Below are 18598 nucleotides of genomic sequence, written 5' to 3' on the forward strand. Positions count from 1 at the left end.
AGACCCATCTTAAATATTGGCTCTATTGTTCAAGGTCTGGGTCCTGGTTGATAGGAAGTGAAAACTGCAGTGAGCACCAGCACCCGCCTCCTTCCTCTTCTTGACTTGGGATGCAGTGTAACCAGCTGCCTGGACTCCTTCTGCCATGCTTCTTCTTCCCAGGGGAGCGTGATACCACTCTCTGAGCCCAAATTACCCTCAATTTCCTTGATTTTATCAGATAATTTTTTCATTGCAATGAAAGAAGCAATGGACACATTATCTCAAGAAATATCAAGGGTTTCATGGGTGATATGATGTTAAATAAAAATGTAAATCTATAGTTTACATGGAACAAGCTGTATATTATCTTAAAAATGGGGGAAATGTCTGGACAGATGAGGAAAGAAGTTCTGGCTTCCATCACAGTAACTTCAGTTCTATTACAGAATGGGAGTTTGTAGCCTTGTTGGACATCTTTTCAGCTCCTTTCCTGGGAAGCTTTTACCAGGGCTCAGTGGATGCACAGAAAGACTCGCAGATTGTGGCTGAAGGACCCCCTAACACAAACAACACAGGGAAACAAGCTAGCTAGAGGTGTTTGGTGTTCCTTGTGCCTTACAGAGCAGAGCTTGTGTTGTGATGGGGAGCTAAAGGGGGAGATTTTAAATTATAGGTCCCTGAGCTGAGACAACAGGAACATTCGTAACTGTAAGTTTCATGCAAGATATTTGCAAATGGTACCATAATTATTTTTTAACTATGAAGGATCTCTCTCTCTCTCTCTCTCTCTCTCTCTCTCTCTCTGTGTGTGTGTGTGTGTGTGTGTGTGTGTGTGTGTGTGTGTTTACCACTGTCTGCATGTGAGGATGAGTGGACAACCTTTGGTGTTGATCATTGTCTTCCACCTTCTTTGTTTTTCTTTAAGTTTTGCTTTTATTTTTATGTGTAGGAATGTTTTATTGTATGTGTATGTGTGCACTGCATACATGCCTCATTGCCTGGGAGGCCAGAAAAGAGGTCAGAAACTTTCTGGAACTGGATTTAGAATTGCTGTGAGCCACTATAGGTGTGCTAGGAATTGAACTCAGGTCTTCTGGCAGATGAACAAGCCTTTCTAACTTTTGAGAAAACTCTTCAGCCCCCAACTTCCACCATACTTTGTGATGGGGTGTCTATGTTGTTTTCCACCTGCAGAAGTCAGTTAGCTGGACTTTTGGATTCTTCTCCCTCCCATCTCACCACAGAAATGCTGAAATTACAGATGCCCACTGTGGTGCCAAGCTTTGGCATGGCTCTCACAATTCTAACTCACACTTGCATGGCAAACACTTTCTCATTGACCCATCTTCTCAGCCCAGTATCACATTCTTTAAATGATTTCTGTTAATTGTTGGAGTTACAGTGAGCTCTGATAAAATTCATCTTGATGTATATGTAGTTTTAACCTTATATAAATATTTAGAAATTTCCCATATACCCAACTTATATAGATTATTTATTTGCACTTTGGTTCCTTCCTACTTATATTTCAGAATAAAAGAGGGTCTAAAGCAATACATGAAATGTTAACTTTGATATCACCAGTGGAGAAGGCAAAATGCAAAGGAATTTAATTAGAGTAAAAGTATCTATTTCAAATTTTTAGCCAATGCTTCCAGAAAGTGAACAGAAACAGACTCTCTAGAATCATGTCTGATGTTTGCCTCAAAACTTTGTCTCTTTACTATTTACAGGAAATTGATTTTCTGTGCTGGGAATCTTCTCAGCCCCACAGGTCCTTTGAAGTCTTGTCCAGAACCACTGTGTATTTTTATGCAATGTTTGTGAGCTTCCAAAATCTTCTTTGATGAAATTAATTGTTAGAGAAGGAGACCAGAAGCCAAATGTTTTATTCCTTCAGATTCACAGCCATTAGAACCACCCAAGTTATACTGGCACAAAGGAAATAAAAGTCCCACAGGTTTATTTTTTAACCGAGCCCTCCCTAGCATTTTTTTCTCTGGAAACAGAGAATGTATATTCTGAAATAGCTCTGTCCTCCGGGAGCAGAAATAAGCAGATGAACCGCTGCCAGCGCAGGCATGGGGCCAGCTTTGGGAATCTAGAAGTCAAACCTATCAGGAATGCATCAAAATCCTATTAATCCTGGGAAAGCCACAGGCTTTGGATTTTAATAGTTGGGAATAGGAAGTGCATTTGTCTTTGGTTGAAGTGGAATCCCCGCTTCTGCTCTGTTCAGCTTGCAGAATGGCATTTCATGTAATTAAAAAAAAGAATTGGAAGGATGATTGCTCTTGGCTTGTAGAATTCAGTAATAATGTTAGAACTCTAAGAAGTGTTTTAACTTCAGTCAGTGTGTGTGTGTGTGTGTGTGTGTGTGTGTGTGTGTGTGTGTGTGTGTGTATGTGCTTTTCCCAGGGGAAAAAAGAAAGCAAGCTTTTTCACTTTGGGCAGGTAGCACTGATTTGTTGTTGACAGTCTGAGTTTACATGCTGTAAGTGATTGAATGTGGTCTCAGGTGCTTGAAAATTCAGGATGAAGACACCTGGGATTGAGGTGGTTGAGGGATCTATTCTAACTTTCCTATGTGTGTGTGTGTGTGTGTGTGTGTGTGTGTGTGGTAGTTGCATGTGTCTTTGTGTGTGAGTGTGGCTGTGTGTGGTAGTTGAGTGTGTGTGTTTATGTGGTGTGTGTGTCTGTGTGTGTCTGTATGTGTGAGTGTCTCTGTATGTTATGGGGTGGGGTCTGTAAAGGTGTGTGTGTGTGTGTGTGTGTGTGTGTGTGTGTGTGTGTGTGTGTGAAGGGGTTTGTGGTGTGTGTAGGGGATGGGTTGCGGGCCTGTGTGCCATGGTGCACGTGTGGAGATAAGGAGATCACATTGTGGAATTGGTTCTTCTTCTATCATTGTGTTGGTTCCTTGTGCTCAACTAAGTTGCCAGACTTATGCAGCAGATGCTATCACTCACTGAGCCCTCACCACACCCTCACCTTGTTCTGAGACAAAGTCTCTCACAGGGCTAGAATCCACCAGAAAGGCTGGGTGGCAAACTAGAGAGACACTGGAGTCTTCCTGACTCTGCCTTCCCTGTTCTGGGATTCACGTGCAGTTCACTGTGGCTGACTTCTCCATGTGGGTTCTGGTGATCAAATACAAATCCACAGCTTGAGAGACAAGTGTTTATCCCAGGATTCACCTCCTCAGCCCTAACTCCAGCTTCCTTTCCAGGAGGAGCTCTGACAGACACAGAACTCACAGGAGGACGTTCTTAAACAAGAACTGCTTCTGGCATTGATTCTCAGCGACATCACTAAGAAGCAAACTGACGAGAGTCCAGAAACTAGAAATCTAAGAATCTTAAAAGTTTTTCTAAATATCAGTTCAAACAAACAGAAACAACAACAAAATCCCCAGGACTATAACCCAAACAACAAAATGGAAAACCAAGTACTGACTTACTATCAGAACAAATATATCAACACAATATTCATATCTAAATTTGAGACTGAGTACTGCCTTTGAGAAACTGAGATAATGGAGAACTTGACTATCTTAGTGAAATACAAGCTAAATTGTACTGAACACACATGGAGACTGCAGTGTTAAATGGATCACTAAAGATATCGTGGTAGACAGACCTCTGCAGGTAGGAACTGCCATTCATTCCTAAACTGTGCTCAGGTTGACACAAGTTAGGAAAACATGGGAATCTGGGGGCCAAACAAGGCAAGTGTGGTATAGGAGAGGGAAATGACCCATTGTGACACCCTGGTTTTCATGTCCTGCTGACCAAGTCAGGGAACTTTGGAGAACTTTGATGAAGATTAAAATTATTTAGATGGTCCATGTTTTCCTACAAACATTACCAACATAGATGTCAAAAACAATAAACAAACAATATTTCCTTTTTATGCAAATAGTGTGTAACCTTGAGCACTATACTTTCTACTAAACCTAAACAATCCCCTTCATAAACTTAGTCACAACTTCTTTTCCCTGTCTGTATTCTCTTGTGTATCTGGTGTGTGAATGTGAACACTTGTTCAGACTCATGTATATGTGGGTGCAAGTGTGTTTGTGTGCTGGCATGTGGAGGCCTAGAGGCTGGCACTGGGAATCCTCTTCCACTTTGCTTCATCTTATTCTCTGAGACAAGTTCTCACAGTTGAACTAGAGTTCACCAGTACCACAGGTCTCACTGGCCAGCTTCCTCCAGATGTCTTCTCACTCTGCCCTCTGGAGCTCTACTCACAGGTAGGCCACCATGGCCAATCAGCACTTACCTGGGTTCTGAGGACTTGAACTCTGTTCCTCATGCTCGTATGGTAAGTGCTTAACTGCTGTACTATCTTTCCAGCCTCAGATGTCTTTAACTTTAATCTTGTTTCATACTACACTCTGAGAAATGCTAAAGTGTTTGTGTGCGAATCTTAACTTTGACATGTAGCTTGAGAGACATTAAAATCCTGCACATACATATTGTAAATTCACCTAGCCCTGCTCTCCCTCAGAAGCCAAAGCTCACCTATCCTATCTCTGGTTGCCTCTTCTACTAATCCCTGTGGTAAACATCCACACATAATAATGGCTCTCTGTAAGTCTCCAATTCTACTTTATATTGGATTTCCCTGAAATTCTCTCCTTCAGTGAAGCCACAGACCCTGGTTTTCTATGATTGGAGGTCTGTAAGGGGAAGGGAAATTCTTTAAGATTATGGTGGGGATGCAGGGACCTGTACGAACTGGGGCCAGGCCTTTATTGCCTGTGGTAAGATTGGTCAGACTACCATCAGCATGCTCAGTCCAATTTGTAACCCTAGTAAATGAATGGTATCAAGAATAGGCTAAGGTCCAGTGTAACACAACGCTCATATTAACAGAAAAGGGGAAAGGACACAGGCACTGGTGCCTCCTGCTGAGCCTAACGACCTGAATTTGGTCACTAGAATGCACAGCAGAAGAGAGTTCTGAGCCCTATGATCTCTACATACATGCCTTCGCGTATACACATCCTCAAACATGGGAAGCAATATGCAAATAAATAAATGTGAAAAAGATAAACTAGACAGTAAGACATAATGCAAATTTATTTTACAGCCCAGCAGATGCCTGGATTGGGTGGTGGTGGTGAATTTCACACTATGTGTTTACTGGAGAGAGAAGCAACAGTAAAGAAAGCTGGTTGCTTAGCATCTTCAGCAACCCAGGCGGTGGAAGGAATGGATGATGGAGAAGACACACAGGAAGAAAAACATCAGTCATTAACATAGCACAGCAAACAGAGCAAAACAGGAGCAGGGAAACAAACAAATCCAGCTCAGGAGGCAGAACCAGTGGGAACCTGCAGGGGGAGCAGCACTCCTACCTGTCTGCTTTCTGAGAGGTTTTCTGGAGCGTGTGTGTGTGTGTGTGTGTGTGTGTGTGTGTGTGTGTATGTGTGCGTGTGCGTGTGCATGTGTGATATTATGTGGCATGTACCTAGTCTGGACATCTCTGGGGGTCTGTACACATGCAGAATTAGCATTGATGAAAAATATCTACAACTCTGACTGGTGAGGTGGCTCATTGGGTGAACTATATGCCATATACACATGAGAACCTGAGTTCAAATCTCCACAATTCATTGCAAGAACTTCTAGAGGGAGATGGGAAGTGAAGACAGGGGAATCCTTAACAACTCATGGGCAGGCTAGCCTGGTGTACACTGCAGGGAACAGGAGACACTGTCTTCAAAAAGGTAGAAGGTAATAACACTGAGTTGTCTTATCCATGCATTCTATGGTATACACATGTGTATACCTGTATCCATGTACATGAATACACACACACACACACACACACACACACACACACACACACAAATATCCAACACATGTCAGTACATGTTCATACATTTGTACATCTACCCTTCTCCAGAACCAGCTTAATCAGGGAATAAGCCAGGAATGGAACAAAGGACATCCCTACACATGGCATTCAGGCCGATGAGGCAGACTTGAGTCCAGCCCTGCTTGATTTCAGAGCCTCAATTTTCACAACACACCTTGTAATAGAGATCTTGGCAGTTGTTTAAGAAGGAAAGCACAGCTGAGAGTTGCCTGGTGTGGATGAAGCCTGTCCGAGACACTGAAGATCCCACCTCCTGAGTCATTTCACCATGGAGATCAAAGCACAATTTCTGTCACTACACAAGGTAATTCATGTCTCCTAATAACTGCATGGAGCAAGGGTGATGTTCTCATGCCATGGTCATACACTGGGCTTTGGGAGAACTAGCCTAGCATGTGTGATTTTGACTACATGCCAGGGATGGGGGGTGGGATAAAATGATTGAGGGGAAGAGGCCAGGAAGTGGAGAATTAAAGGATGTAGCAAGTTCTCATAGGGACATATAATTTTCATTCTCAGGGATTGTCAAGCAAGGGAGTAAGTTTTTATTATTATAAATTTAAAAATTAAAATTACTCTAAGCAGTAAGGTGTTTTGAGAAACAGCCTCACTATGTGGCCCAAGCTAGTCTCATATTCCAGGCCTCATATGTTCCTCACATCTCAGTGGCCAAATTAGTTGATGATGCATTTGCCTCTTAACCCATCTCTGAAAATATTTTGAGAGTAGATAAGACAATGGGAAATATTACAATAGAAGCTGAGTTGAAAAACATCAACATATATAATTATAAATATATGTATATTTACTCACATATATATCTACTTATGTGCAAATTTATGCATATATAGTAAGTATGTATAAACTCACATACATATTTATACACATACATTTATGCATATTATATGCAAGATATATAAGCATATAAAAAGAAAGCATAAACTAAAAATCCTAATTAAGGAGTATAATATAAGCAAATATTAAGTCTCTCTTATTCAGAAACAGTTTAAATATAATGTTGCATTTTTAATTTATAAAATAAAATGTAATTTATAAACTTCTAAAGTGAGCATTGGTAGTTTTACAACCAAACAAGTATCCAAGTAGTTTATGAGGTCTCAGTTGTTAATAACTTACTTAAAACTAATGGGGAGGTGAAAACTTAGTAGTGATGTCCAACTTACTGTTACTTATCTCCACAAATGTGGCTCTCCTCTAAAAGTCTATGCTGTATGAATGTAAAAACCTTGAAGAATATAAAGCAAGTAAGATTATATCAAATTCTGATAAAGGAAAAAATAAGTGTAGCTAGAGTTTTCCTGCCTTGCCCACAGTCAGGACAAATCTTTGTCACCCACCAGTCCCACAGCTGCTCAGACCCAACCAAGAAAACACAGAGATTTATATTGCTTACAAACTGTATGACTGCTGTGGGATGTTAATGTATGTCCTGTGGGAGCCCTTCTTGGGTTCCTTGTGGCGTTACCCAGCAGGTTTGCATAGAGGATGATTAGGACCATGGGCCTGAGTGCAGGTGTCTGAGATGGTCTGCACTTGGCTGTACTGGGGGATGGTCTGTATGTCAAGTTGCTCTGATTGGTCAATAAATAAAACCTGATTGGTCGTGGCTAGGCAGGAAGTATAGGCGGGACTAACAGAGGAGAAATAAAAGAACAGGAAGGCAGAAGGAGACGCTGCCAGCCACTGCCAGGACAAGCAGCATGTGAAGATGCTGGTAAGCCACGAGCCGCGTGGCAAGGTATAGATTTGTAGAAATGCGTTACTTTAAGATGTAAGAACAGTTGACAAGAAGCCTGCCGCGGCCATACAGTTTGTAAGCAATATAAGTCTCTGTGTTTACTTGGTTGGGTCTGAGCGGCTGTGGGACTGGCGGGTGACAGAGATTTGTCCTGACTGTGGGCAAGGCAGGAAAACTCTAGCTACATATGACCATGGCAGGCTTCTTACTAACTGTTCTTATAGCTTAAATTAATCCATTTCCACAAATCTATACCTTGCCATGCGGCTCATGGCTTACTAGTACTTTACATCTTCCCTGTCCTGGCAGCTGCTGCAGGCAGTGACTCCTTCTGCCTTCCTGTTCTTTTATTTCTCCTCTCTGTTAGTCCCGCCTACACTTTCTGTCTAGCCATGGCCAATCAGGTCTTATTTATTGACAAATCAGAGCAACTTGACATACAGACCATCCCCCAGCACAGCCAAGTGCAGACCATCTCAGACACCTGCACTCAGGTCCGTGGTCCTAATTATCCTCTATGCGGACCTGCTGGGTAAAGCCACAAGGAACCCAAGAATGGGCTTCCACGGGACATATAGAACATCCCACAGCAAAAAAAAAAAAAAAAAAAAAAAAAAAGTGTACATGGATTCTAGAATTTGAAGCACTTCAGTGTAATAGAAAGAGAGGAGCCATGGACATGTGTGTGTGGTGTGCATCGTTTTACATATGTGTGTTCACATGTGTTTGGAGGCATGCATGTGGAGGCCCAAGGTTAACATCAGGATTTTTCATCTCTCTATCTTATGCATTGGAGGGGTGTATTCTAGTTTCATTTCTGCTGCTGTATTAAGATAGTCTAATAAAAAGCAGCTTAGGGAAGACGGGCTTATTTCAGCTTACAATTCCGGGTTACAGTACACCACTGTGGGGCAGTCAAGACAGTCACTTCAAACAACTAGTCATGTCACATTCACAGCAGAAAGAAATGCATGTATTCATGCTCACTTGTTTACATTCTGCTCAGTTCCTCCACTCAGAGATCAGAACCCCATGCCAAAAGGACCATAGTGTGATGAGTACTCTCACATGATTTAGTTGACAGTCCCCCCAAACCTGACCACAGAACTAGGTAGACAACCCACCCCAACAGGACACTCTGCCCAGGTAATTTTAGCTTATGTTGTGTTGACTACTGAAGTGACCATCACCTAGAGGCACTCAGGCTAACTCAGAGCTTGCTGATGCAGCTGGGGTTTCTCCTTTATGAAAAATGGAATTCCAAGAGGGCTGCTATGTCTGCTTCACATGTCCATATGTCCTGCGTATACTGCCTCTCCTCACACTTGTGTAGCGCGCCCTTGGACCACTGAAAATCTCCTTAGCCCTGGCTTTGACAGCACAAGAACAAATGGACACAACTTCGCACTGCAAAGTTGGCCAAAAGAGACTGTCTTTGGCTTAAGTGAGGGAGGGAGTCACGATGCTGCTATTGTTGAGAAGAAATGTAAAGCATGACCAAATTTGGCTGACAGAAAACCTTTCTGGGTCATTTCCTTAGAGAACCCTGTCTCAGTATTCACCATCCAGACTAAAAAATCTTGACCTTTACTTTAGGACCAGCATGGCAAGGAGATCCCGCCCTTCACTCTAACAGACAGGGCTCCTGGGATACAATCCATTTCTCCCATCTGAGCTAGAAGAAGGTCAAGAATTTGAGACAAAGATGCAAACTGTGTGCATAGCTCAGTCTCCAAGGCCCTTCTAGCTAGCAGAATGAGCCCAGAGACTCTGATTGCCTCCTTCTACCTCACAGCCAATGCCATCATTCCGAGTTCTCCTGCCTTCTCCAGCATCTGGCCTCACATGACATTCACTGCTTTCCTATCTAGCGAACAGCTTAGACTAGCAGCATGCTGAGGCTCTGCCATCCCAACTCTGCAGGATAAAAAACAAGGACATTCTGCTGAGAGCCAGTTGAGTACCATGATTTGTGTATTTAGTAGTTAGCCAAAATTACTCTTAAATTTCTCATCTGCCCTTGCTCAAGGAGATGAAATAGTCAGGCCATTGGACAGGGGAAGAGCATTAGCACAAAAGCCAGCAGAACATCCTAAAATAGCCCATGGAAGCAACTCTTTATAGTCCTACTGTAACTCTGTGCTGTTTTGAAAACCAATGTGTTGCTTTCACCTGAGTGACAGCTAAGAGAGTGTTATATTACAGTTGTCAGCAATTTGGGAATAGAAATATCAGGCTTCATGGTGGCACGCAGGAAATGGGCATGGAAGTCAAGGGATTCCTCAGAATGGCTGATGGATGAGTGGGGCTACCAGCACCCACAAAGTGTCATGTTGAAGAGTCATGAGTCTACTGCTTGGGCAGATCAGGGAAACTGACACAATGTCACGTAACAGGAAGGAACACACAATGGGGTCTATGGACACTGGCTTTCTGCTTGTCTATTATTCTATAATTGTGTCACATTGACCTTGTCCTATACTTGATTTCCCCATTCCTCTCTTCCTCTTACCAGTCCTCTATCCTCTGTGGCACTTCCTTCATTATTCTTCACCACAGAGACCTAAAGGCCAGTCACATGCTGTGGAAAAGTCTACATAGTTCACTGTGACCCAATGCTAAACCCTCCCCTGACCCTGCACTCAGCCTAAACCATCTCATCAGGGTAAAGTTTCACTCTGCAGACTCCTCAGAAGCACCCCATAGTTTACTGGGCAATGAACATCCAAAGCTATGGACCCCTCACCTGGCTTTCACACAGTGGCAGAGAATACCACTGCATGATTTAATGGCACCATCCCTGCTGATGTCCCTGGGCACCATTCATTTGAGAAGTGTCTGCACACGTTAATATTGGCAAGGCTTCTGGAAGCCTCCAGGTGATAAATCATGCCAAATGAACAAGTCAAACCATATTGGCCTTCTCCCAAGGCAATGACCTCAGGAAAACCAAGGCCATGTGAGTATCTGAAACAGAAATCAACCCTATGCCATTCAGGGAGAAGGAGACGGAAAACTGAAGAAATGTAAGGCTAGCTCAGAAAGTGGCTTCTTTTATAGCTGTCTCCCTCTACCGCATGCCTCAAACTACTCATGTATTTCTCATCCTCAGATTGCATTACTCTTGTGAGATTTGAACTTTCAAGAGAGAAATGTTACAAAAGTGCAATGCTGACTCCACACCCTCTATTCTCTCAGACCACTTCCCTGGAGGTGTTCTGAGATACATAAAGCATTGCTGGCCAGGCTCTGCCTCTACCGTTGTGACTCAAATAAACTTCTCTACAAAATTTACCTGCACCAGGTACTCTGCTGTAGAGTCAAAAAGCTGGCTCATACAGTCTAGATCATGGTAAGAAATAAGCCGAATTAAATGGTAATAGTTCCCACAGCTACTTCCATTTGTTTGCACTCTCTTTAATAACAAATGTTGATGTGCCTACAACATGGGCAGGACTAAGCATTTCAGTTGCTTTCTCCTCATGTTCTTACTTCTGCTCTGGGCAAGTTGAATCCAAAATGGGATTGCTGGAGGCATCAGAATCAAGTCAAAGGACTGTCTCTTCTGTCCCCATCTTCTAATCAAGCCAGGGTGATCTTTCTCCACATTCTCTCCCAACTTTCTTCTCAGTATTGGATAAATGAAGAATTTTTGTCAAAAAACAACCAACCAATCAAACACCAACAAAAGCAACAAAGCCTTGAGCCATCTGGGTGACATGTAAGTGACCTTATGATTGTGGCTTGTCACAATTGCCACCAAACAGACAAAACTCACAGTAGATAATGCTAGTAATTGTGAGATAGTTTGTGTAACGGGTTTTCCCTTCTACCCCCAAGATTTCCATGCCCATGTGGACAATTTCTTTTGCTAGCTCATAGTGCCACTCCCACTTCAAGAAATGATCACTGCCCTGTCTACCTAAGAGTATGAAACATAAACACAGAGTTCCAGTTTTTGTTTTTGTAGTATAATTAGTAATTTAGAATGGGAATCTGGTAAGAGAATGAAGCCAGTTTCCCCACACTAACCAATAAGTAGATAGATTTCATGTAGCAGGGCTGTGTCAACCCCTTGTGATGGGGCTGTGGTGGTATCTAAGTGAGTTAAGCTCTCCAAACATGACAATCTGAATTGTATCACCCAGAATTAATGTAAAACAAAGTTAGGCATAGCAGTGTGCGTTTCTAATTCCAGCATTAGAAAGACAGGACAGGCAGATCTCTGAGACAGGTCTACTTGATGATTTCAGACCAATGAAAGTGACTGTCTCACAAAACAAGCTGGGTGGTGTCCTAAATAATGACAACTAAGGTTATCTTGTAACTTCCACACACATGCACAAAAGTACATAAGCACATGCACACACACATGCATGCACACACATGCACACACACTTTGTATACACATCTATACACATGTATGCAGCTGCACACAGATGCAGACCAAAATCCTCATGCCAGTTTTATACAGATAGTGTTCTGCCTCTTTTACACCATGGCACTAATGTATACTGATCATACATCTAGAAAAAATCCAACCATAACAACCATTAGAATTAGGAATAAAGTCTTGCCTGAATTTCATCTCTTCTCCATCTCTTCCACTTTCTTATATTCCTTTTTATTTAAAAAAAAACATAAATTTATTTTCATTCTCAATTTTACACTTGAACCACTTGAGGTATTCCTTGTCTTTCCTTAGCAAATTTCAGATATACAAAATCAGCATACGAATGGATACAGTTACAAGAACATGTAGTAATAATATCTGGGAGCTAAGGCAGGAGACTACCCTGGGCTAGGAAGTAAGACCTTTCCTCAAAAGGGGGAATGAATGAATAAATAAATATGTGAACTACTCTTAATGGGCACATGATATTGGGAGAGTTCTTTATGGGTTGACCATTCTTGGCCTCTGGAAATGTAACTGAGGGGGTTCCTCTGGAGTGCAAGAGGGACTTCAGTTTTCAATGTGGCAGATCTACTGTTATCCCCTGAGGTTCCTGTCTACATAGATTGCCTGTTTACCACCTACCCGGAGACATAGGGACAATCGGTTCTCCAGTGACATTTCTGGGTCAGACTTTGAGAGAAAGTACATGATAATGGAACCGATTTTTCCACATTAAGTCTGCTGCTTTCTGTTTATACCTTTGAAAAAAATGTGAGAAAAATATATGTTTTGTTTTGGTAGTTTTATGCAGTGCTGAGAAAAGTGAGAATCTATTTAAAAATATTTTTGCACTTGACAACTTCCGATGATAAGTGAAGTTGAAATTACCACATAAAACCGGACACAGGCTTGCAAAAGGAACTTTGGGAGGACCTGCGGATGATACCAACAATAGAATGCTTGCCTAACATGGATGGGGCTGTAGGTCTCATCCATACCTCCTCCACTCATGTTTTAACCTCTTCTGGTTCAAGAATGTGGAAATATATTTAACAGAGAGCACTCCTCCAAATTCTAGTTGGAAGCAGTACTTTACAACTGAATTATACTTATAATTATATCATCTCTCCCTGGTTCCTAAGAGTGGATGCCACCACCTGCCTCATGCTTATGAAGCTATACCTTCCCCTTCATGATGGACATATCCTCCCACTATGAGCCAAAACAAGCCATTCATCTCTTGATACGTTGTCACAGCAAATAGAAAAGTAACTAATACAGAATACACTATAAAAAGAGGAGTGGAAATTTTTTGTTTGTTTGGTGTATTTTTTGCATTTACAAACTCTACATCTGAGTGCATAGATATATTGACCGTGCATCCTATGGAGTTGATATAGCTGATTACTAGGTTCTGCTGCCTTAGCTCCAACATTCCCCTATATGTCATGATTTCACAATCTCCCTCCCTGCCCTCCCTTCCCCCACACACACCTGAAACTCAGCAAGACTGGACCTGATTTCCATTTCATATCTTAGGAATGCTGAGAAAGAGATTTAAAGAAAGTCTGTGGAAGGTATAACCAGTAAGTGGAACTAGTTGCTTGGGAAATTGGGATCCTAGACCTGTCAGCTCTCCCAGGACAGAACATCTTTGCCAAGCCGAACACTCAGATCCATTCCCGATGTGATGCCATTGCAGGGAAAGACTCCTCTGACACTGGAGCTGGGGGAGCGTGTCTTTTGGTGGTCTCTGTTAACTAGTGTGAATTACTGATACAAGAATACAGATACACAGGCAGGAAAATAAGTGAAGTGGAAGCCTGTCTAGGAAGGGAAAGGAAGGATGAGTGAACACCAGCAAAGACCTGACAGACAAAGCCTTCACTACTGACTGTAAGCGGTCAGCTGTGAGAGCCCTCGTTCTGTCTAGAGGACAGAAGCCTCACTCAACCCCAGGTTCCAGACGTAAATGAGTGTGACTAGTTCCATGCTTTAGATTATTAAACATGAGTTAGGTTCTTCCTGGCTCTAATGAGAACTTCATATAATTATTATTATAATATCTCCCACATGATATTTTAATCAGGATTATAGCACATTCATTTAAACAAAACAACAGTCCGTGTAATTCAATCCATGTCATGTTTACAGAAGCACAGATGTTAAGCCACAGGACTGGGGGAAATGTGCACACAATGGGCACATCTCAGACTGAACAACTGACTGTTTTGATGGGGATCATTGGCATTCACATTCCAGCCAAAAATGAATTGTGGGAGGTTTGGAAAGTGCCACATTCAGATCATGTTCTCTCTCTCTCTCTCTCTCTCTCTCTCTCTCTCTCTCTCTCTCTCTCTCTCTCTCTCTCTCTCTCTCTCTATGTGTGTGTGTGTTTGACTGGACTAGCGGGAGAGGTAGACCCAGGGCTGCCCTAGGATCCTCCTTCTTCTCGGCACTGTTATTATAAGTTTGTACCATTTCACCTGGATTTTGAGGGATGGAAAGCAGGACATGTTTGCACAGCAAGTACTTTGCCCACCGAGCCTTCATTCCAGCCTTTCTTAGATTTGATCTCATTTCCACACCCCTAAACCTCTGGACACACATGAGCTCACACAGGGAAGCCAGCAGGCTGCATCTGAGAGTCCTAGTAAGTACCAGAGACTTAGTGAAGTAAAGGAAGTTCACAGGCTGCACAGAATAGCCAGTATCTCCTCTGTCTATATAATTGCAGAATATTCAGATGTTTACTCAAAAACATCTGATTTCAAATGTTTAAAACAAGAATAACATATTTTCTCCTACTGAGTATGCATAATCTACCAGTAGGCCATCTTGAAAGACTTTAGCTTTGAGCTGTAAACATTTCCAGATTAAATATCAGGATCCTTCCAACATAGAAAGAGAGAAATAGACAGATGATAAATGAACAGATAGAAGATAGAAGATAGATAGATAGATAGATGATAGATAGATAGATAGATAGATAGATAGATAGACAGACAGACATTTTTTCTCAGTATATATTGCATTTTGATATAACTGGCATATATGTGTGGAGTAAACTAAAGTCTGATATCAATGCTGTAATAGAATTGACACAGCAAGGCTCATTCAAGCACATACCAGCCGTATTTAAGGGAAAGGAAGTTTCCCTCCCAAACATATCCTGCCATTCCTCTAGAAACGAGCTAAAGGGAGAGAGCTAAAGGCTTCAAAAATGGGTAATTTATGCTACTCAGGAATAGATCCTAAATGTGTCTCAGGTTCATGGAGGAAGACAGAGGTGCAGTCATGAATAATAGGTTGTGCTATTAATCCTTAATGTTGAGTGCATGTAAATCATTCTGTGTAGTAAGTATTTTTTACATAATATTCAGAACATATATTTTTATATGTGAAAAGAAACTGTGGGCTAGGGAGAAGGCTCAATGGATAAAGCACTTCTCTCACATGGGTGAAGACTAGACTTTGTGTTCTCAGAACAGGAATAAGACATGGTGGGTGTGGCTGTAGGCTTTAATCCTAGCTCTTAGAGTCGATGGAGCAAGCTGGCCGGCTAGACTCAAGGCACTGGTGAGCTCTGAGTTAAACTCAATGACCCTGCCTCCATTAATAAGGTGAAGAGCAATTGAGAAAGATTCCTGACACCAACTTCAGGTCTCACAAGCACACGTGCTTGCATATCTGCATGTTAACTGACATGCACACATGTGCAACACACACACATACAGAGAGAGAGAGAGAGAGAGAGAGAGAGAGAGAGAGAGAGAGAGAGAGAGAGAGAGAGAGAGATTTAAAAAGTAAATTGTGGAAGAGATTAAGCATATTAATCCAAATTCCTGCCACTACTGGACTACATTCTCTGTATCATTGAAGTCATTACACATAATTTAAATTTCAAAACATTATATAAGCTACACAATGTTGCACCTATTTTTTTTTTTCAGGAAAGCAAATTGTTCCCAGGGGCCACAGTGAAAGGACAAGATTGTAAGCCAGGAAAACTGACTATAAACTGGGATCCAAAGGGACCGTGATGTCTGACTAAGACGAGATCATGTCTTTTCCTAGAAAAACAATGGCTGTGCTGTCAATCTTATCATACAATGGCTCCTGACACTCCTGATGGTCCAGTAAGGGATTCCACAAAGTGTCCACACTTGAAGCCCAGTCCCTCATGCACATCACATAGGCATCAAGCAGCTTGAGAAGATCATGGTCTGAGGATCGACTTTCTCCCTGTGTGACTTGATATTTTCATTCTTCCTGTCAAGACGCTGTTGTCCCTCTCCTGCTACACACATGCTCTACTCACTTATGAGGAAGCTCAGTGTAGACCCTAGTTTTCTCTTTCCCCAGCTAAGGCCTTCCTTTACAGGATCTCTCAGCTAAGCTGAAGGTCATCTAAACAACATTGTTAAACCCTGTGTGAAGGCTTCCAGTAGCTGCAGATTATATTTAGAGTGATATCCGCATCCCTTCATGTGACTCCTGTGTCCTTTGTGATGTCTTTGTCTAACCTTCCCATTTTCCACTCGTCTATTCTCTGGTTCCTATCACCTTTTCATTTTGAAGATCCTCTAGAGCTGAAGGTCATCTTACCATGGTGGGTTGTCTCCTCTACTTAGAACACCCTTTTTCTAAACATTCTCACTTTATTTAGTTGTCTGTTCAAATATCACTTACTCAAAAGACATTACTTTAAAAAGAAGAACAAAAATAAATATAATTGAAAATAGAGTCCCTGCTTTCATCTGAGTTTATTTTTAAAATTTAAATTTTTGTTTTTTTATTTTATATGTGTGATGTTTGCCTGCATGTACATGCACACCTGGTGTCCACAGAGGCCGGAACAGGTCCCTGGCCTCTCAGGCACCAGCATTACAGATGACTGTGAGCTTCCCTTCAGGGAGCAAAAGTCAAACTGGAGTCCTCAGAAGAGCAGCCACAGCTCTTCCTTAACTGCTGAGGCATCTCTCCAGCTCTTTGCGTTTTAATAATTGTTTCATAGTTTCATGTAGTTATACCATGACTTCCCATGGTTCCTCTCTCTCATCCTTCTTCCTCTAGCACATTCTTCTCAATAAGACCCCTTCCTGTTTTCATGTAGCATTTTGTGTAAGGTTCACCGAGTTTAATTAGACTCTTGTATAGGCATGGGTGGGAAGCTATTCAGCCTATCAAGGATAACACTTTTGTGGCTAAAGCACTGAAGAAAATCCTCCTTCCCTCAGCAAATATTAATTGGCAATAGTCCCCCTTACAAGGACCATCTCTATTTTATAACTTTGCTTTACATTTAAGGATATCTAAAATGTATTACAGTATAACCTATGTATTTTCTTATTTCCTGTTTCTTTCCCTTTGGTTTTTAAGTTCCATGCTGACATGGAGTTGGCATGCTCAACTCTGTCACTTAGAAAGACATCCAAGTAAGTGAGATCTGCATAGATCTCTGCAGGAGCACTGGATGGTTGTACGCATGAACTGAAGCCAGGTATGCTAGAATTGCCATGTTTTCAAACCCACTAAGACATATGCTAGCACTAAACACAGTTGTAAGGAAAACATGCTTTGGGGTAGATTCCAGCTAAGCTATAGAAGTCATAGACCTTGGAGAACATATTGAAAATGATAAGCTCTGTGCACTATAAAAAGGTTTTAAGTTTAGGAAAAATGCATACAGAGAAAATAATTTGATGCTAGAAGGAAGAGGAGGTCTTTTTCTCACGACAGGAAAGTAAAGGTTGTTTTTCCTCATTTCATCACTCAAATTGGAGAAACAAAGGGACCGAGAGATGTCTCAGTCAGTAAAATGCCTTCCACACAAACTCGAGTTATTGAGTTCAGACCTCAGACCCATGTTAAAGCCAGTTTCAATCATATGTACCAGTGATCCCATTTCAGGGAAGTGGATAAAATTTCTGGGCCTCACTGCCCAGCCTGGCAAGAAGAATCTGTAGGCTTCAGGGTCAATGGGATTTTTTTCTTCAATAACATACAGTGAAATGCAATTGAGAAAGAAAGTCAATGTTGACCTCCTTTCCACATGCACATACACCTAACTATTCATATGGCTGGCTGCATGCATGTATCTACATGCACATGAACATGTACAAACACACAAGAAACTTGGAGAAATGGATTGGAAGATAGAGAAGAGCTACCAAAGTGGGGTGGAGCAGGATACAACTTCAAGGGTTGTCCCAGAAGGTCATAGTATAGACTAGGATGTAATACAGACATAAAGAAAAAAATACCTTGCCTTTTAGAAAGACAAACATGATATGCTTTTGTTTATAAGTGTATATTAACTGTAAAGTAAAAGATAACCATGCTACAATCCACAGACCCAGAGATTCTAGGTAACAAGGAGAGCCCAAGGGATCTCCCTAGGAAGGGGAAATAGAGGAAATCTCCTGGGTGGACTGGGGGCAGCAGGCATGGGAACTTGAGCGATTGGATTGAGGGGTGGGAAAAATGGGAGAGTGCTGAGAGAGATGACTGAAAAGTTGGGCTTTACTGGGGCTGGGGTGAGTTGGGTAGAAGTCTGATGCAAGGGAAATTCC

General features: G+C 41.8%; 1 protein-coding gene across 1 annotated transcript in view; it reads right to left on the reverse strand.

The window, feature by feature from the left end:
* The window catches only part of LOC102910446 (contactin-associated protein like 5-1), a 925656-nt gene that overhangs the window by 760523 nt on the left and 146535 nt on the right, over positions 1-18598 (reverse strand). The gene's annotated exons all lie outside the window — the stretch shown is intronic.

Source organism: Peromyscus maniculatus, chromosome 11 (assembly GCF_049852395.1).
Source record: "Peromyscus maniculatus bairdii isolate BWxNUB_F1_BW_parent chromosome 11, HU_Pman_BW_mat_3.1, whole genome shotgun sequence".
Classification (NCBI taxonomy): domain Eukaryota; kingdom Metazoa; phylum Chordata; class Mammalia; order Rodentia; family Cricetidae; genus Peromyscus; species Peromyscus maniculatus.